Raw genomic sequence first — 21,304 nt, 5'->3', positions numbered from 1 at the left:
TCAGAGCCCTGTCAGCCATGGAATCACCAAACACAGAGCTTCCAGGGCAGAGCAATCTGAGGTCAGACTTGACTCTGGGGTGGACACAGCTGTAGTCCCTCTGCCTGGTACCCAGCATGTTCTGGACAGATTTCTTGCTCATTCAGCCACCCGTGACTACAACAAGGGATTTCTAATACCCAAGGCCAGCTGCACCTGAAGTTTCTGTCAAAGGTCCCATATGTGAGTGGTGGACACATGGAGATGAGACCATGTGGTCCAGAGCTGGGAAAGAAGTTTTCTTCACAGAGGTCCAACCTTATTGGAAGTGTCAGGGGGGTGAATCGGGGTGTGACAGTCCAGCCCTGAGAGTACTTGGAGGGCGTGTTCCACGTCACCATGACCTTTGAGAACCATGAGAATAGTACTGACGCTGGGCTCCCAGAATCAATGTACTGATCAGCCTCAGGTGCTCCCTGGAGCCCAGGGATGGTCAGGGATGATCTGCCCATAGGGACAGAGATGCCTTTGGGATTCCTGAGAATCAGCCTTTTCCCAGGAGAGCAGGCATTCAGGGCACGTCCTGGCTGCCTCGCTGACAAGACCCCAGTTATACAGGATGTTGCTGGTGTTTCCTAGTGACTGGGAATCTGCATTCCGGAGATTGTGACCTTGAGGAAGGTGGGTGAGCACAGGCTTAGTCTGAATTCTGGAAGCACAGAGAAATCCAGAAACTGCAGAGCCAAGGATATTGTACAGAGAAGAGAGAGAGGAGGACACTTTGCCCCCTTTTCTACTTGTGACTTCTGATGGATGGTTCTCCCTGGAGCTGATCCCAGAAATAAAAGGCATGTGTCTGAAAGATCGTTTCCTGGAGGGGGATTTGTTTCTGGTGGTGAGGAATCACTTGAGAGGAGACCTTGTAACAATCCAAAGTCCAGGTTTTGCTGGGTGACATAAATCTGTCTGTTTATCTCATCTATCCTCGATCCAGTGAATCCCATAAGAAGGACTTAGAGCAAAATCCTAGAAACGGAGACTTTGTTATTTGACCCAGTGGATCTCCAGATGGTTTTATATTGTCGCCCAGGGTATCTGGAAATTACCTATGCAGTGAGAGAGGGATGTGAGGAACAGGGCAGAGACACACAGACCTTGATCCTGAGCCTCACGTCCAAGCCTGGGTCTACCAACCCATTCTCTGTGCTCTCCTGATACTCACATTTTGAGGGAGGTTTCTCATGCAAACTTTCCTCTTTCCTAAGCTTATACAAGCTCCTCCTTTGACTTTAGTCAGGGCTCCAGCTTAGCATAAGAGAATATAGGAGTCGGGGGTAGGGCTTCACCCAGAAGTGACACAGGAGCACCTGCAAAATGCCCAGAGACAGACACTCCCAGGGGATGTACAAGGGAGCACCACTGCTCTCTGGTGGTTGCAAGAGACATGTGGACCTTGGGCTGATCTGGTGTCCAGGGGTCCTGTCCCCCATTCCTCCATGCTCACTGATCTAGTCTCTTCAGATTGGCTTCTTTTATTTAGAAATATACATGGAAATCTCCCCAATGTCTTCCTCTGCCTTGAAAATTTATGTCTTTGAATTGTTGAATCACACTCCACGTATGGACATACTAGAATATCTTTACCCATTCACCATTTGCAGGACATATTTGTTGTTTTCTGGGCTTGGCAATCATCAATAAAATAGGAATAAATATTTAGGGACATATTTTGGGTGAACACAAGTAATTCATTTATAGAATTATCTAAGAGCATGGATTGTGTATTATATCTCTAAGATTTTGTTTAGCTCTGCAAGAAACTGCCCAGGCATGTTCCAAAGTGGCTGGGGCATTTGGTATCTGCCCCCAGCAGTGAAGGAGAGTTCCTGCTGCCCCACATCCTGGGCACCATCTGATGTTGATGTTGCATTGAATTTTCGTCATGCTGATGGGAGTCTGGTGCTACCTCACTGCTTCAGTGTGTAATCCTCCAGTGAAACATCATGTGGGAAATCTTTACACATGTGCAGTAGTTCTCTGTGTACATTTTTGTAAGGGGTCTTTTTGCATCTGCTCACTGGGAAAACATGACCCAGCACCCATGAATTCTGGAGCTTGCAAAGCTCCAATATGAAAAGAAAGAGAGAAAATCAATATCACCAAGATTCCAGGACTCAGTGAATTCCACTAAATTCTTAGGAATGCACCAGGGGATAAGCAGGGCCTGGGCAGAGGCCACATGGTTCTTCTGCGTCACACAACTGGCCTTCTTCTCATTGTAGCCCAGCAACAGTGGGGTCATATCGGTTCTGAAATCCACATAACTATTTTTTCATTGGGAGATGAATATGTTCAAAAGGAGGTATTTTCATTAACATTTTACACTTAAAAAAGTCTGAACTATCAATCATTCTCTTTCTTGCAAGATACAAAGCATTTATTTGTAGCCCGATTCTGAGCCTCTGTTGGTCACAGGCAGGAACAGGGGAGTGATGGAATAAGACGTGGAGGATAGACGTTAACACACGTCCCCAGGAAACAGAAGTTCTCTGTGTGATAATGGTAGTATGCTGCTCTACAGCAATGATGACCAATCTCTCCTCAGGCAGCAGCCCAAGGTGGTCGAAGGTGTTTTTGTCAACACACCCATACCTGGAAAATCAGACTTGCACCCCTGGCTGGTCATTCAATGCTGTTCTGGGTCACAATGTAGGATCTCTGCCTGGGATCTGTGGTACCTATGCCAAGGTAACCCCTGTGTTTCTACTGTTCTTGTGCAAGACAAGGGGACCGTGGATATGGGCTCATCAAGAGTTTCCCTAAGGGAGGGACACATGTACACATGGGAGAGTTCTTAATCTTGACGTCCACAGCCCTCACATCCCTGGGTTATGGAAAAGCTACAATGGGACTAAGGAAAGAGGGAGACAGAGTCAGTACTTTTGGGCTTAGGACACCCACTCACAGGAGTCTTCATTAACCTGTTGGGAGCTATAGCAGATGCTCATTCACGCACCCACATCACCCAAATTCACTGATACACGCTGAGCATTTTCCCAGTAATGGTGCAACATCCCCCAAATCTCATATTCCATAAAATGGTTCATGGTCCCAAATTCCCTCTTTGACTGAACCCTTCTCTTCAATTGCACAATGGAAGCCTCAGGTGCTGAGCAAATGATCCCATCCAGCTCTGAGAATGGAATTTCCCAGGGCCTGTGTCCTCACACAACATCCCAGATCCTAGTGCTCAGGCCTAAGACACAGTGAACCTTGACCACTTCTGAGCACTGGAGCCTGGGAGGGAAGGGAAGGCTCTGCTCTGAGCTCTGGAGGTGCTGAATCCATGCTGGGGAGGACGGCACTCTCTGCTTAGATAGTCTAAGACCTCTGAGGGGGATAAAGTCAAAGAAAGGCTCTTTGTCCTCATTTCAGGAGAAAAACATTTACCAGCAGAGAATCCGGTTTTATGACATTTGGAAACCCAGGTAACATGAATATTACAGCATATAAGTGTTTTGTTTTATTTTTGTTTTATGTTTTTTCTAAGGACATAGAGACACTGATGAGATAATTGAGAATAAACCCATTATGAACCAGGTGGCACTTGTAAGTACGCAGTATATATATACAACTTATTTTACAAGTATAAATTTTCATGGTAGAAGAATCTGAAGAGATGAAGGATTTTGTCCCATGTCCTGATTTGCCACTGTCACTGTGAGAAGCATTATTGTTTCTGATTAGACAGTGAAGGTCAGTCTAGTCCTCAGGCTGTAGCCCAGAGATGAGGGAGCCCTGCCTTTCCTGAGGCATCGTTGGATCAGGAGAAGTGGCTGTGGTCCCCAGAGCCCTGGTGCTCATCTGAGTCTGAGTAGTAGTACAGGAGGTACCGGGGAGGGCTCCGTGGCTTCTGCTGGAACCAGTGTTTGTAGTAGCTGCCAACACTGGGGCCACTGCTCTGGGTGCAGATGAGTCTAACTGTTGTTCCAGGAGATGCAGAGAGGGAGGGCGCTGGGTCCACAAAGGTTGGGACAGGGACCTGCAAACACAGACACTGATGGGTAATGGAGCAAAGACCAGAGAAAACTTCCCAGTAGCTGAGCCAGAGGGGCTGATGGAGCCTAAGAACTGGGACCTGGTATGTGACGCCTGTCTGTACCTGTGCAGTGAGAGAAGTACATCAGGAGACAGGAGTCCAGGACATGGTGAAGGTCCCCACACCAGGTGGGCTTCTGCAGATGCCTCCTTTTACCCCCATTATTTTCTACCAGAGGGTGTCCATGCAAATGAAGTCCATCTAGTGATTTCCCAGCCCCTCCCTGAGCCCTGGTGCTGGAGCTCAGCTCACACCCCATTGTGGAGGTTGGGAGTTGGCTTCCCCCCTGGGGAGAGCCCTGGAGGAAGAACCTGCTGAGACCACACTTAGTCCCTGCTCAGGGGACTCTTCCAGGCCTGAGAGGACACAGCTCTTGAGTCCCCATCAGTGAGCAGAGGGCTCAGCACACAGACCCAGGCTTCCTTGAGTGAAGGTTCCTCCCTGAACAGTTATGTAAGGTCCACACCTACAGGTCCACAGCTCCCCCTGTTGGTCACGCATCCACCCCATCTGGGATCAAAGCCCTGGGAGCCCAGGGGCTTTCACCAGCTCACCAGGGCCCTGTCCACACCCCCATGTCTTATCTCTAGATACCATGATTTGTATACACAGCACACGATTACTCTGGTCTCATTCTGTGAAGTGATGCTTCCCTATCTAAAGAACAACCATGTGCACAAATAGCCAATTAATGTGTCACCAGAGAAGTTACGACAAAAGGTTAAAGTTAAGGGTGTATCATATCAAGCATCACTGATCAGAGGACAGTGGAGCTGGTTTAAAGGGCTGGTAGGTGCACAGGACACATTCATAGATCAATATTTAACAAGTATTCTGAGATATATTTATGAAAGTTAGTGTTCAAAAGCATCTATTACTATATTTTTGAAAATTTTTAAATTTTTTTTTAAAATTTTTTTATTTATTTATGATAGTCACACAAACAGAGAGAGAGAGAGAGAGAGAGAGGCAGAGACACAGGCAGAGGGAGAAGCAGGCTCCATGCACCGGGAGCCTGACGTGGGATTCGATCCCGGGTCTCCAGGATCGCGCCCTGGGCCAAAGGCAGGCGCCAAACCGCTGCGCCACCCAGGGATCCCAAATTTTTAAATTTTTAATTGGAGTTCAATTTGCCAACATATAGCATAACACCCAGTGCTCATCCCACCAAATGCCCCCCTCAGTGCCCATCACCCATTCGCCCACACCCCCTGCCCACCTCCCTTCCACTACCTCTTCTTCATTTCCCAGAGTTAGGTGTCTCTCATGTCGTGTCACCCTCACTGATATTTTCACACATTTTCTCTTCTTTCCCTTTATTACCTTTCACTATTATTTATATTCCCCAAATGAATGAGACCATTTAATGTTTGTCCTTCTCTGATTGACTTATTTCACTCAGCATAATACCTTCCAGTTCCATCCACATTGAAGCAAATGGTCGGTGTCTGTCATTTCTAATGGCTGAGGAATATTCCATTGTATACATAGACCACATCTTCTTTATCCATTCATCTGTCGATGGACACCAAGGCTCCTTCCACAGTTTGGCTACTGTGGACATTGCTGCTATAATCATCGGGGTAGAGTTGTCCCTGCGTTTCACTGCATCTGTATCTTTGGGGTATATCCCCAGCAGTGCAATTGCTGGGTCGTAGAGCAGATCTATTTTTAACTCTTTGAGGAATCTCCACACAGTTTTCCAGAGTGGCTGCACCAGTTCACATTCCCACCAACAGTGCAAGAGGGTTCCCATTTCTCCACATCCTCTCCAACGTTTGTAGTTTCCTGTCTTGTTAGTTTTCCTCATTCTCACTGGTGTGAGGTGGTATCTCATTGTGGTTTTTTTATAATAAATTTATTTTTTTATTGGTGTTCAATTTGCCCACATACAGTGTAACATCCAGTGCTCATCCTTTCAAGTGCCCCCCTCAGTGCCCATCACCCATTCACCCCCACCCCCCACACTCCTCCCCTTCCACCACCCCTAGTTCGTTTCCCAGAGTTAGGAGTCTTTATGTTCTGTCTCCCTTTCTGATATTTCCTACCCATTTCTTCTCCCTTCCCTTCTATTCCCTTTCACTATTATTTTTGATTTACATTTCCCTGATGGCAAGTGATGTGGAGCATTTCCTCATGTGCTTGTTGGCCATGTCTATGCATTTCTGCTTTTCATACAAACCTCCCCGCTTTGTAGGGAGTGGCCATGATCTGTCTGAAACCTGCAGAGGAGTCCTTCTTGCCTCTCCATAACTGTAAGAAATTTGAGGACAAATTTTGGGGTTCCCTCTCTGCAGCTGCAGAACCACATTCTTCGTGTCCACCTTCCCACGGATCCCTGCTTGTCTCCATCTGACTGTCATGGTACAAGCACAGGAATCAATTGAATTAGGAGGCCACCCCACCCCCTTAATCACTGCATCTGTACTAATTAAATCTGCAGTACCCGTTTTCCATATAATGTCACATTCTAAGTCCTGAGCTCTACAATTTCAACACATGTTCTTTGGTAGGATAGAATTTAAATGAGAATGTTAGGAAAGAAGAATCCTTTCCCAAAAGTTTTATAAGTATCACTATTTTATTTATTTATTTATTATTTATTTATTTATTTTAAAGTTTTTGTTTCTTTTTTTTTTTAAGATTTTATTTATTTATTCATGATAGTCACACAGAGAGAGAGAGAGAGGCAGAGACACAGGCAGAGGGAGAAGCAGGCTCCGTGCAGGGAGCCTGATGCGGGACTCGATCCCAGGTCTCCAGGATCAGGCCCCAAGCTGAAGGCAGATGCTAAACCACTGAGCCACCTAGGCTGCCCTCTACATTATTTTTATTCAAAATTAAGAGAGTAGTTAAACAAGATCTAACAAGAGTCAGGAAAGTTAATTTGTGATGCAAAGTGGGGCAAAGTATGGGAAAAATATATATATATAAACTCTACTTTTATTTCACAGGATTATATACCACTCATTGAAGAAGCCCTGGGAATTGTGTACTCAAATGGGTGGTGCATTGGACTCTAAAATGAGAAGGAAAAAACAAACACAAAGAAACAACAACCACTAAACAAAGTGTGAGGTCCTTGAGGTGAGCTCCCAGGGCAGCTTACATATTTGACCCAGAGACAGGATTTTATGTTAAATACAGTACCTCCAGACAGTTTGGTTTCTCAAATCTGGACTCACTGCCAGTTTCCACTGGGGAACGTATACTGGTTATTGGAGAAATCTCTGTTATGGAGGGAGGCTCGTCATGAAATTCATCTATTTAATTACCTTTCTCCTTTGGAGGCAAGAGGCAGGCCCTGGGCTGGGATCAGCAGCAAGTGACACTCGGTGTTGAAAATATGCATCTAGAGGGGCCTGACTGACTCAGTCAGTAGAGGGTGGGACTCTAGATTTTGAGCTTGTAAGCATGAGCCCCATCTGGGTGTGGAGATTACTGAATAATTAAATCATAAAAGAAAAAATGAAAATAAACATATATGTGCAACATTTCCTAAAACATAATATGATGGTATATGCTGTCATAGGGATGACTTTCTACTTCTGTTCTACACGTTTGATAAGGGAAAATACTTGAGTCGATTCCTTTTCATTATAACCTGATCTTGATCCTGATTTTCTCTAGCTTCCTAGGATCTCTGGGTACAAATCTGAAAACTAGCATGTTGATTTTTCTCCCACCTTTGGAAGTGCATTCAAACTGCCCTATATCCTGAAGTCCTGAAAAGTAAATGTGAATCCAACGATAGAACCTTCAGAGAAGTCACCAAAGCAGCTCATGTAGAGGTGGTTTTCATGCCAGTAGATCTATGGGACAGACAGAGATCACCAGACACATTTGAACTACAAACCAGGAAAGTCTGTCAGATTGTCACAGACTTCTGTCACTCTACCTGAAGACGACATGAGCTTGACATCAAGAAATCTTCTCCACTGGTTGCCCTCAGAACTCAGCAACTGCCTACAATTTCATTTGATCATTTACCATCCTTTTCCCCCCTACAAATGCTTCTTGTTTAATACCTGATTTCTTGAACCACAAGCCTGACTTTGAGAATGCACCTCCATCAACCCCTTCTGAAATGAGTTTAAATAAACTGGCCTATCGTCAGGAGAGGGTCAACAAAATGAAGAATCTGCTAGCACAAGTTTTAACACATGTATCCTTGGGAAATTTCAGAGAAGAGAGGGAACTGGCTAAAGATAGGCTGCCCCAGATTGAACCCCATTGGCATGAACATTAGTTTCACTTTAAACAAATGAAACTCAGCAGATTTAGGAAAAGCTCTTTAATCCCCCCAAACTGCCAGCTTGTACCAGGAAGAGAGCTATTACCAGGCTCCCTCTTTACCTAAGTCATGTATCTACACAGCAGGACAACCTCTCTTTTCCAAACAACTCCTCTCACCTTCCCTCTAATGCACTTTCTCCTCTTTGGTTATCAGACCCCTGCCCCTCTCCTTCACTCACATATGTGTCATGGTGCCTGACTGTCTTTGGAATTCTCCACGTCTGTGTGGATACCCACTATGTAGGCTATGAAATTTGATTTTCTCTTGTTAATCTGCCAAATGTCAATTAGATTCTTATTAAAACAGAGGGGCCTGAAGAGCACAGGAAATACTTACCTCCACAGCAACAGGCACTGGTGAAGTTTCATCAAGGTCAGTCAAGAGTAACCAGAGATGTGCATCACTAGGACTCCTGATCAACATTTCCCTGGATCAGGGGCTGATCCTATATCCTGGAAACATGATGTAGACGTCATCCTGCATCAGATATGGATCCTCACACTGTCCTAGCTGGTGGAGGCTCCTCCCCACACTGATCCCAAGAAACCCACCTCCTTCCCCTCCTTCCAACTCTCATCCCAGTCCTGGCTTCCTCTATGTCATGAGGACTCTGACTTTCCTCATCATCATCCCCTTGTTCAGAACTCCTAGTCTGACTGGGACAGAGTCCATACGCCTGCCACGTCCCCCCTACATGCTCACGCCCTGCTCCATCACTATCCGGACAGGACTGGGGTGTCATTGTGGGACATCACATTCTGGGGTTCCCTGGGAACTCCTCCAATGCTCCAACTCCACCCCACCAAGCTCACCCAACCTCAGTATCCAGGGACAAGCTTTCCTTATTATACGTATTCTGTGTCCTCTCTCTTCCCCCAGACACTGTCAGCTCCTTGATCATGGGGACTCTGCCATGTTCACTAGTGTCCCACATCCCTAGGCTCACATGGGGCACATACAAGGTGTTCAGTACGTGGTGTGAATGCACACTGTAAGGACAGTGCTCCATCCTCAGTCAGACGCAGGTGGACTCTGTGTCTCCTGTTCTGTCCTGACTTGTCACAGTGATACAGGATTGCCGATCCCAATGGCCAAGAACAAATTCTCAAGATATATAATGGTGGTAACAAGTGATTTTATTATAGCAGGAACAGGACCTGTAGGCAGAAAGCTGCACTGGGATTGTGAGGAGGGACTGATGATATGCTTTTTAATAAGTGGAGGTCGGGGATAGTGTAAAACTCTAAGGAATTTGGAAGCAAGGCTTTCAGGACCTTCATGATCTAGCTGCTGTTAAGGTGAGGTTATTCTCAATATTTACTAAAGATAAACATTAAGGCACGAAGGCAGCCATGAGTTCCTTGAGCAACTCACTCTCTGCATATATGTCAGGTCTCTAACAGTGGGCTGCAGGCTGTAAGGACATTTAATTTAATCTACATGTTCTTGTCTTTCTTTCTTCATCAACAGACTGTGAACAGAGCATCATGCTCCTGACAACAAGGAATGTTTCCTCAATATGAGAAAACCATAGAATATGTTTGAGCCAAGGACAGGGTGCAGGGGCTGAAGTGAAGAGAATCAGGATCATTTTGGAGCCAAAGTTCCCTCACGTTGACCACAGACTGCAGTTTACACCAAACAAAGGGGGAAGCTGAACTGGCCAAACAGTGGGTGTTGCAAAGCAAAATTCATTTCTGGAGGGAGAGCAGGTTTGTGTCTCATTTCTTCCCTGGCCCAGAGCACTGTGTGACCATCGAGGTTGTCATCTAAGGACTGGCAGTAATAATCAGCCTCGTCCTCATCCTGGAACCCAGTGATGGCCAGTGTGGCTGAATTGCCAGAGCTGAAGCCAGAGAATCGATCTGGGACCCCCGAGGGTCGATTGCTATCACCATAGATGATAGTTTCAGGGGACTTTCCTGGGAGCTGCTGGTACCATTGTACAACATAACCACTGCCGATTTGGGTGCTATTTCCAGTACAAGAGATGGTGACCGTCTGTCCCAGGGCCGAAGACACTGAGGGCAGCGGAGTCAGCACAGCCTGGGCCCAGGACGCTGCAACAGGGAGAGACACAGAGAGGGTGATGCTGGGGCCTGGAGACAAGAGGAGGAAGCATGTCCCCACATGTCCTCCCAGGGCCCTTCCAATGTCCCCACATCCAGTCACCTGTGCTGTGAGCGAGGAGTGTGAGGAGGAGAGGGGACCAGGCCATCGTGGAGGTCATTACTGATCCTGCCTTCAGTGTTCCCACAGATGAGCAGAGCCTCTTCTCATCTCTCTCTTCCCCTCTTCATCTTCTCTGGGAGGGATGGCCCATCCATGCAGATGAGACCCTGGCATTTGACACCCACCTGGCCTTCGGTCAGGTCCCTCTGCCTGAGATGACAGGGGCATGGGCAAGGGAGGGGCTGTGTAAGGCCAGAGAGCTGTGATCTCTGAGCAGAGGGCACAAGCAGTGCCAGGTGGCAGGTCCCAACTCTGATCACCCTGACTCTTCAAAAATGGAACCAGAATGCACCCTGGTGTCCAGACGCAGAGGCACCACTGTGTGACAAGGTGACCAGGGCCCACATCTCCTGCTTCCCCAAATCTTTGCCTACTGTTCCTTGCATTAGGGCTGCATTAGGGCCAGGCCAATCCCCGAAAGCCAGCTCACATTACTTCAGGGCTCACTATTTGCTCCACTAGGAATCTTCAGAGAGAGTTTGTCCACAACTCCCTTGACCATTCCTGGTCAGGGTGAAGGTGGTATCTCTTACACAAAATCCTCTTAGAGTTCAGAATCCAGTCCAGAGCAGTGACACATCTGCATGAGCACACAGCCCCCTGCTATGCAGGATGCTGGAACTTTCCTCTAATGAGGCTTCTGGGATTTCCAGAGTTATCTTCCCCTGAGTTCTGCACAGCACTGAGGACATGGGGACAAAATTACAAACAGAGCTTCTTGGACAAAGGGATTTGGAGACAGACCACCCTTTGGGTTGGGCACAGCTTGAGCCTCTGCAACTTGTGTCCAGCATGTTCAGGATAGAACATTATTCGTGAACCCTCCATGACTACAGGCATGGGTTTTTCCTCCCCAAGGTCCCCTCGACCCAGATTTTTGTCAAACTTCCCACATGTGATTGGAGGAGAGTTGGTGCTGAGGGGAATGATGCCCCTGAGCTCACAGGTCCTGTGGCCCTGGGATGGGTCACAAGACTTTGCATCAGAGTGCGGCCTGGTTGGATGTGGCAGTTGGGTGACTGAGGGAGTGACAGCCCAGGCAGACAGCACAGGGAGGGGTATCCCACACCCCAGTGGCCTTGAGCTCCGTGGGGGCAGCCCTGAGGCTGAGGTCCCAAGATGAATGGAATGATCAGGCTCAGACACTGAATGGTGCCAAGAGATGCTCAGAGACTGAGCTGCTCATGGGGACGGACACTCCCCCTGGGTATACTGAGCATCAGGCTCACCCCAGAGGAACAGGCTCAGTGCACATCCAGGCTGTCCTGGTGACAGGACCCCAGTCACACTAGATGTCACCAGTGTTTCTTGTTGAAGAAGCTTCTGTCTCCCAGAGATTGAGGCTCTGAGAATGGCTGACTGAGGACAGGATGGCTCTGGAGGGATTCAGAAGCCTGGAAACTGCAACATCCAGGATGCTATTCACTCAGGCAGATGAAAGAACTGTGTGTTTGTGTGTGTGTGTGTGTGTGTGTGTGTGTGTGTGTTTGTGTGTATGAGAGAGAGAGAGAAAGAAAGATAGAGAAACAGACAGGCAGAGGGAGAAGCAGGCTCCATACAGGGAGCCTGACTGGATCCCAGGACTCCAGGGTCCCACCCTGGGTTGAAGGAGGGGCTAAAACCCTGAACCACAGGGGATGACTTGAAAAGTTTGTTAGCCAAGAGGACTGCTGTGAGAGCAAACGCTTAACAATCCACTGAATCAGGAGTCTAGGACCTGTTGAGTGACAAGAAATCTGTCCATTCCTTATCTCCGCAGACACTACACCTACCTCTCTAGGGTTTCCAGGTGTCATGGAGCGCAGGACAGGGGTGAGACCCAGCCTCTTCCTTCTTACCCCACAACTCAGCCACTCCCAAAGTCCCCTGAGTTTCTCTGGTGTCCACCAGGAGTGAGAAAACATACTGCTGTGAGTTTTGTGTCTGTGTGTGTGAAGAAACGATACAGCCTGGGACTGTTTCTATGGTAGAAAATGTTTCTGTGGTGGATCTACTTTCCACAGAATTCTTCAGAATGAAAGTCTGGAGCCCAAGAAAAAAAATGACTTATCTTAAAATATGCAGGCAAACCTTTGTCTATGGATTCCTCCAGGATTCCCCATGAGTGAGGGCATCGGATAATTCTGAAGTAGGTAAAAATCATTACATCCATGTGCAAATACCTAAAAGTAGATAAACACATCCTTTTCAAGAAATGTAATAATTTTACTTTCATATTAAATACAATGGAGTAGGGAGTGCATCTAGGAGGTGCAGGTCATTGAGCATCAACTCTTGTTTTTGCTGATGTCCTAATCCCAGGATAGTGAGCTCGAGCCCTGCACAGAGCTCTGCACTGAGCCCAGAGTCTGCTTGAGCCTCCTTCCCTCCTCTGCCTGCCCACAACCCCCCAATGCATGCCCTCTCTCTATATAAAAATAAAGAAACCTCTAAAAATATTAAGACTGACTAGGAGTGCTGGGTTAAAAAAAATGGAGCCTAGATCTTAGAGCAGGAACGAGAATGTCAGGAGATTCTTGCAACTCTATTTTCTTATCATTCTCCTCCAAGAGTTGGACCCCTCAGACTAGAAACTACAGCAAGATCATTTCTGGTTTTCTCTGAAATCCTGGTGGAGACATAGCTCAGACCTGAGGAGCCAGAGGGAGAGACCAAAGCCAAAGGACAGAGGAACAGAGGGGAGAAGAGAAGAGAGGGGGTGTTGTCGGGCATAGCCAGCAGGATCTGGTCCAAGTTCCCATGGAGATGGTTCTGAGAGAGGAGACTGTGTCTGTGACCAGCGTTATGGTCAGTGTATCCCCTGTGGATATAACAGTAGTGACACAAGGTTACACTCTACAGAATGAGATGATAGAACTGAGTGTGGAAGAATGTTTGGAGTCTGCACGTTCAGGTGGAGCACGGTGTTTCATCCTGTTCATCTTCTCCATATTGAGAGGGGAGGTGCCTTGGGCTCTTTTACATTATATGTCTGTGTCTCCTGGAATGTTCCAATTTCTCTTGGTCTATGCGCTTTACTGGAATGTTTCTGTTTCCTGTGGAAGCATAGATCATCGTGCAGCAGAGCCCACCCTGCTCAGTCTCTCCAGATAAGTTTCTTCCTGAATGGGGGTTCAGAGACAAGATCCTTGGGTCCAGAGATTTGTCTCACTCCCCCCTTATCTGAGACCCTGTGAGTATCTTGTCAAGGAGGACAAGCTGACAAAGTCTGTGGAAGAAAGTCAGACTGTAGCCTGGAAGCTCAGTCAAGGCTGTGCTAGCTCACAACTCAGGGCTTCTGCCAGAGAGCTTGTCCTATATTAACTCCCATTTTGCTTCTCTTCACTCCACAAAAGGTAAATTCTACATTCACAACAGCCTCACAGGCAAAGGGTTTTGCATCAAATGATCAGATTCCTCCTCCCTAGACATCCAAGCCATACTCCTCCACCCAGGACTATTGCAAAGCTCCACTGTGTACCAGAGGAGAGGAGGCCACAAGCAGGCACTGGGGGATCAGGAACAGAACCCCAGAGGATGACCATGGTCCTGAGTGGTGTCAGCTGTAGGAAGTCACATCCACAGGACTACTTCAACCAGTGTCCCTGGAGCAGGGTCAGGGTTTTTACAACATTTCAGGACCCCAAAACCCCCATTCCTAACCACAACTCTGATGTCACAACTGAGGGTCAAGTCCACAGCTATGGGCCATGAATTCCTCTTGGGCCTGGTTCTCACCCAGCATCCCCACAGCCTAGTGTCTCATACCTGGGATTCAATGAGCCTTGGCCTGTTCTGAGAGCAGAGGCCTGGTAGAGAAGAGGAGGTTTCTGCTCTGACAGCTGGAAGGGCAGAGTCCACCCTGAGTAGGACTTTCAAACTGCTGGGATTGTCATTTGTTCTGAATATTAAATTAATAAAAGTAGACGTTCTATGGGAAGAGAAAAGGACCACCATGACAACAGGATCTAATTTTTCTTTTATTTGTGTATTTTTTATTGGAGTTCGATTTGCCAACATATACCACAATAACACCCAGTGCTCATCCTGTGAACTGCCCCCCTCAGTGCCCGTCCTCCAGTCACCCCCAACCCCCACCCACCTCCCTTTTCAACACCACTTTTTCGTTTCCCAGAGTTAGGAGTCTCTCATGTTCTGTCTCCCTGTCTGGTATTTCCCACTCATTTTCTCTCCTGTCCCGTATAACCCCATTTAATATTTTACATTCCCAAATGAATGAGATCATATCATGTTTCTCCTTCTCTAGTTGACTTGCTTCACTCACCATAATACCCTTCAGTTCCATCCACATCGAAGCAAACGGTGGGTATTTGCCATTTCTAATGGCTGAGGAATATTCCATTGTATACATAGACCACAGCTTCTTTAGCCATTCATCTTTCAATGGACACTGAGGCTAATTTTTCAATTTGGATCACTAACAATATTTCTGTATCTATTTCTTCTCAGTTTTTATTTCTTCTGTGTCTTCAGAAATGTGTAAATAGAAAACTAGGAGGAAGGATATTGTGACCCAAAATCTACTTCCAGGAAAATTAGTGTGTATTCAAGTTATCTTAAATTGGGAGACAAAGTCCAAGGCCATAGGCAGGCTGAGGTGTTGCCCCTCATCCTCTTCTGTGTGTGTCCTTGTGACCAGGACCACTGAGCCAGATTGTAGAGTAAGAGTCATTCTTATCCTCACCCTGCAGCCCAGAGATGAGCAGAGGAGCTGCTTTGGCTGAGGTATCTTCAGATCCAGAACAGGGCTGGGGATTTTGAGCCCTGGTGCTTATCTGAGTCTGAGTAGAAACTCAGGAGATATGGGGGGAAGGGGACTCCCTGGCTTCTGTTGGAACCAGTATATGTAGCAGCCGCCAACAATGAAGCCACTGCTCATGGTTCATGTGAGTCTGGCTGTTGTTCCTGGAGATGCAGAGGGAGGTGGGGGAACAGCTGGGCCATCCCTGGCTGGGACAGGGAAACTGTAGATACACAAACTCCCAGGAGGTGGGGAATTTTTGGTGGTAGTTTCCAGGGGATGTTAATATCGAAGAAGGTCCCCCAGAAGACAGATGATGTCCCTTCCTGGGAAGAAAGACAAGAAATGGAGGAGGAGAGGAGTCCAGGCAATGTTGACAAATCCCCTGTCCCAAGAATGGAGCTGCACTCTGTTAAGCTTGTCTAATTCTCCCTACAGTCTCCCGGCAAATGACAGTGCACTTTATGCAAATTGTCACCCCTTCCAGTCTCTCTCTGACTCCATCTGGTCAGTAATTCAGGAAAACAGGGGACAGAGGATGCTGAAGGCAGGGACTGCTCAGAGTGGACATAGGAAAGATGGAGGGAGCATCTGTGGGAAACGCTCAAGACCCTGCCCAGGAGACTCTGCCAGGCCCTTAGGGAACCAGGCTGTTGGGTCTCACCAGGGGCCCAGAGTGCAGCTCGGCCTCTGCCCAGCTGTGAGGTCAGGGGGGCTCCCCCAGGTGGGAGGGTCCCCTTGCAGGGCCCAGGGGATGCACATTGCCCTTTGCTGATTACATGTCCCTTTCAGGGTCCTCAGTGTCCTGAAGGTAACATCCAGAGCTGTGATCCCAGCACTCACCAGTGACCTGAAGGACTGGGTGGAGCACCCTGCATGGTCTGCTGTAAAGAACATGGATACAGCGTCTGTGATTTGAGAGCTTCCCACATGGAGGGAAGAGTCCTCACAAAATAAGCACTCCTGTGAGAGGGGGAATGTCTACAAAACATAAATCCTGCAAAAGACTGAGCCTATCCTAACCCATGGAACATTTAGGGAGCCCCTCATGGGACGGCCTTTCATATTAATCTCAAGAGAGGAGTGGCGGTGTTCTGCACAAAGAGTCATCAAAGAAAATATTAAAATATTAAAACAATGCATAAAGATCTTCAAACCATGATGGGAGGTGGTGATTTAACAAAAGCATCACCACCTGGTGAACCTGTGGCCCCGGGGGATAGGAGGGGGGACAGAACAGGGCAGGACTGAAGATAACCAGGTGTCAGGGCAGAGCACCTGAAGCAGGAGCACAGCCGGAGGGGATGCTGGTGGCTGTGGTCCCAGGAGAAGGCGGGGAGGGAAGCGGGAAAGAGGACTGTGTGAACTGGGGTCTCTGCTATGCCAGGCCCTTCAGAGGTGCTGCTGTCACTGCAGGGGAGCCTCAGGTAGGGAGAGGCTTCTCTGAGCATGTAGGAGTAGAAGATCTGGGGAAGGAGCACAAACACTGAATTCCTAGCTCAGAAATGGGAGACCCTGACCTTGAGCGTCAGGATCAGTGCCCATAGCCTGAGGCAGGTATGCAGCCCTGGTGAGCAGGCCCTGTGGTGTATGTGTCGTGTAGGGGGACAGGAGCCTAGATTGGTACCCTGGACCCCTTCCCTGGGTACGGGACAGGGGACAGATGTCCAGGAGGCAGCGTCCCTCAGTCCGGGCTGGCTCAGGGGGCCTTCCCTGCATCATCCCTGCAGTGTGTGGTGATGTTAGTCTTCCCCTCTGCTCCAGGTCCCCAGAGGTGAGCCAGGTGTCAATGATAAGACATATGCCCCTCCTCGTCTCCCACATAAAAATGTTCCAGGAGGGTTGAGGCCAGTGACCATGTGTTGGGGGTTTGCAGACCTTTACAGCCCAGCAGAATGAGGAGTCATGGAGGAACATGACCTGAATGTCCAAGGTCAGGCTGCAGTGCCCGGGATATGGGGGTCATGAAGAAATGGGGTGGAGAACCCCAACCTCTGTCTTGAAATGCACTGCCCCAGGATCCCAGCCACAGGGCAGCAGAGCTTGGGGATCTTTCTCAACCTTTCAGCCCCCAGAGGGAGGAAAGTATCATCTTGGTCACTGCTCCCCACTCCCAGGTCCTCTCCTGGTGCCTGTAATGTAACCCCTCTGAGCTCAGGGTTTCTGAGGCTGACAGCAGGTGGGACCTGGGCCCAGACTCAGGCAAGGGATGCACAGCATCCCATGGAGCTGAGGGACAGGCTTCCAGGCTCCTGCTGCCCCAGTCCTGGTCCACACTGGCTGAGATGAGGGAAGAGGATTGCAGAGCAGAGCCCTCTGCCTCCAGTGCTGTGGGTCCCCAAACCTTGTGCATGGAGGACAGGCCACACCCAGGTCCCACCCACCCTCCTAAGGCTGCACCTAATGACTCCAAATGGCTCAGAACCCCCTGCTGTGGCTCCTTCCTGGCGACTGTCTCCTACTGTCCCCACTGCTCCACTGCTTCTCCAGGATTAGAGTGAGGCTTGGGGTCAGGACCATCCCCAGGGCAGGGAGCACATGGACAAAGACATCAGGGATGCTGCCCCCATGGACTCCAAGGTGGGTCCTCGAGGCCTGGTCTCTGTCTCTCTCTGTCTCTGTCTCTCACCCCAGCTCCTCTGTCAGCTGAGCCTCTGTCCACTCTCCTGGGGGGGGAGGATACAAGCTCGCTCTGTCTCTACGATGACCTCTGTCTGTGGCCCCAGGTGTGTGCTGTAATTTGCAGGTTCATAAATAATCAACCATTAGTTTTCAAACTATTCAGTGTTGTAGCTGTATCCAGTGTCCTAGGGCAATCGTCTCCAGAACCATAAGGGCGGGTCCGATCTCCACACTTGCTATGGAGAGGTTGAGACTCTCACAACACAGGACCTTCTGTTCCTGAAGGGACAACGATGTCTACCATCACCTATGACCTTGGACGTTACGGTTCAATTCCAGGCCCGTCCCTGACACATGACAAGGACTGAGCCCTCAGCCCAGGGGACACACTCTGTCATCCTAAGGGGCTCACGTGCAGTTTCCTTGCACCCTTTTCAAATTTCCTGTTCACACTCCCTGAGGTCTCCACCTTCCTGTCCTCCCCCTTTGGAGACAAGGGTCACACCTCCTTGGAGAAGTGGATGAGATGATATTCCCTGTGAGCTGTCATGGACCCCAGACTTCTAGAAGACATTCTCTGCCTGCATGAAGGAGCTGTCACTCTGGGGTACAGTTTACTGAGCTGTGACAACACAGCACTGGGGTGCGGCTGCCTTCAGAGTGCCATGTAGGAGAGTGACATCACCTCGAATAGAGTCGCCTAACACACTCCCCCTCCTCCTTCCTCCACCTGCTGTCAATCACTGGCCTCCTTGCCACCTCTAGATACCCACATCTTCCAAATTACAATGAAATTCCCATGATGTGGAATTTAGCCTTTTATGTGTTATTCATCCTGAAGAAATATGCAGTTAATATTCATGCATGTTTTTGAACTTAAGAACTTATTTCTTTATTTTTTTTATTTATTTTTTATTGGTGTTAATTTACTAACATACAGAATAACACCCAGTGCCCGTCACCCATTCACTCCCACCCCCCGCCCTCCTCCCCTTCTACCACCCCTAGTTCATTTCCCAGAGTTAGCAGTCTTTACGTTCTGTCTCCCTTTCTGATATTTCCCACACATTTCTTCTCCCTTCCCTTATATTCCCTTTCACTATTATTTATATTCCCCAAATGAATGAGAACATATAATGTTTGTCCTTCTCCGACTGACTTACTTCACTCAGCATACTACCCTCCAGTTCCATCCACGTTGAAGCAAATGGTGGGTATTTGTCATTTCTAAGAGCTGAGTAATATTCCATTGTATACATAAACCACATCTTCTTTATCCATTCATCTTTCGTTGGACACCGAGGCTCCTTCCACAGTTTGGCTATCGTGGCCATTGCTGCTATAAACATCGGGGTGCAGGTGTCCCGGCGTTTCATTGCATTTGTATCTTTGGGGTAAATCCCCAACAGTGCAATTGCTGGGTCGTAGGGCAGGTATATTTTTAACTGTTTGAGGAACCTCCACACAGTTTTCCAGAGTGGCTGCACCAGTTCACATTCCCACCAACAGTGTATGAGGGTTCCCTTTTCTCCGCATCCCCTCCAACATTTGTTGTTTCCTGCCTTGTTAATTTTCCCCATTCTTACTGGTGTGAGGTGGTATCTCATCCTGAAGAAATATGCAGTTAATATTCATGCATGTTTTTGAACTTAAGAACTTATTTCTTTAAATGTTGACTACTATCACACTCTACGACTATACATCAGGTTGGAGTAAATCTTCGTTATTCAAGTCTGGATATTTCATAAAAAGCTGGTATAAAAATCAGTGTGTATATTTTTTATTGCTTTCAGGGGTGCTAATTATGAATAAAGTTTCCATAAACATTCACGTGGGAATTTTTCTCTAGAAAGCTTTTTTTTTACCTTTTATATTTCTGAGTGTGGCATTGATTTATGTGTTCCTTGCAATCATCAAATAATAAGAAGAAATCATCACCTGGTTGAAGATAAGGCAATAATGTTGCCAGCTGTAAAAAAAGCTGACATGTGCATCAGCAGAACAGGGATGGGGATGAAGGACCATGATAGCTTTGTGGCCTAAAAGTGTTTCTTTTACTGAGAAATCAGAAGATGACAAGTGAATGTACTCTAGCCTAAAAGAACCAGTCCCTGATCCCAAAGGCAAAACTTTCTCATTCCTTTGACACCCTCTGTGCACAATGGGCTACTCTGAGATACTCTGAGGTCAGAGATGATGAAGCAGGTGCCATTTCCAGGAGGTCCCCAAGATGCACCTGTGTTCAGGGCATCAACTGAAGAATGAGCAGAAACCCAGGGGAATCCTAAGCAGGCAGCTGCTGGGGCGCTCACTCACTTTGCAGATGGGTAAGTGGGTTTTTGTCTCACTTCCCCTCACGCCTGGAGTACTGTGCCACCACTGAGACTGCTGTCATAGGATGAGCAGTAATAATCGGCTTCATCCTCAGCCTGGAGCCCAGAGATGGTCAGGGTTGCTGTGCTGCCTGACCTGGAGCCAGAGAATCGATCAGGGACCCCTGAGGGTCGGCTACTACTATCATAGATGAGGGTTCTGGGGCTTGTTCCTGGGAGCTGCTGGTACCAGCCCACATAATTGCCATAACCAACATTGGAGCTGCTTCCAGTGCAGGAGATGGTGACCCTCTGGCCCAGGGACCCAGACACTGAGGCCGGCTGAGTCAGCACAGACTGGGCCCAGGACCCTGCAAGAAGGAGAGAATAGACAGGGTGATGCTGGAGTCTGGATTGCATATGTCCTCCCAGGGCCCCTCGCCCTGTCCCACATCCAGTCACCTGCGCAGTGAGCGAGGAGGGTGAGGATGAGAGGGGACCAGCCCATGGTGGAGGTCATCACGGATCCTGTCTTCAGTGGCCCCTCAGCTGAGCAGAGCCTCCCCTCATCTCTCCCTTCTCCTCTTCATCCTCTGAGAGAGGGAGGGGCTCTTCCATGCAAATGAAACCCCGGCTCTCTGACCCCTCCCTGGTTCTGGGTCAGTTCCCTCTGCCTGAGCATGTCAGGGGGGGTGGGCAGAGGAAGGGCTTGGGGCTGGTGTGCGGTTCAGGAGGTCCCAGCTGTGAGCCCTGAGCAGAGGTCACAGTCAGTGCCAGGTGGTGTTCCCAGCTCTGATCCAGCCTGAGCCCTCAGAAATAAGCCTCAACTGTGTTCTGGCATCCTGACACCACCTCACCCTGCATGACATGGGGATCAGTTGGCCATGGGACACAGGTCCTGTCTCCAGAGCTCTGACCACTCTCCTCCTATGATCTGGACGAGTCTCCCCACATGTGGTCTCCCCTGAATGTGGCATAGATTTTAGGCTACACTCTCATTTCTTGGTGTGAGGGACTCCTGG

General features: G+C 48.3%; 1 long non-coding RNA gene and 3 pseudogenes across 4 annotated transcripts in view; 1 reads left to right on the top strand and 3 right to left on the bottom strand.

Moving 5' to 3' along the window:
- The window catches only part of LOC144299429 (immunoglobulin lambda variable 1-47 pseudogene), a 365,984-nt pseudogene that overhangs the window by 228,475 nt on the left and 116,205 nt on the right, over window positions 1-21,304 (bottom strand). The gene's annotated exons all lie outside the window — the stretch shown is intronic.
- LOC144299536 (uncharacterized) lies at window positions 675-3,588 on the top strand. The gene is made up of 3 exons (XR_013366238.1): window positions 675-831; window positions 2,589-2,727; window positions 3,530-3,588. It is a non-coding gene; the product is annotated as an uncharacterized LOC144299536 (long non-coding RNA).
- The window catches only part of LOC144299598 (immunoglobulin lambda variable 1-40 pseudogene), a 34,719-nt pseudogene continuing 22,480 nt past the window's right edge, over window positions 9,066-21,304 (bottom strand). The window contains exons 2-3 of the transcript XR_013366281.1: window positions 10,130-10,435; window positions 9,066-9,091 (exon numbers count right to left, since the gene is read on the bottom strand). The product of XR_013366281.1 is annotated as an immunoglobulin lambda variable 1-40 pseudogene (transcript). The remainder of the gene's footprint in view (window positions 9,092-10,129; window positions 10,436-21,304) is intronic.
- LOC144299599 (immunoglobulin lambda variable 1-40 pseudogene) lies at window positions 20,325-20,858 on the bottom strand (annotated as a pseudogene). The gene is made up of 2 exons (XR_013366282.1): window positions 20,745-20,858; window positions 20,325-20,653 (listed from the first exon to the last, which is right to left on the bottom strand). The product of XR_013366282.1 is annotated as an immunoglobulin lambda variable 1-40 pseudogene (transcript).

This window comes from Canis aureus, chromosome 27 (genome assembly GCF_053574225.1).
Source record: "Canis aureus isolate CA01 chromosome 27, VMU_Caureus_v.1.0, whole genome shotgun sequence".
NCBI classification, from domain to species: Eukaryota; Metazoa; Chordata; class Mammalia; order Carnivora; family Canidae; genus Canis; species Canis aureus.
The sequence above is the reverse complement of the archived record's forward strand: the minus strand, read 5'-3'. Positions and strand labels throughout refer to the sequence as shown.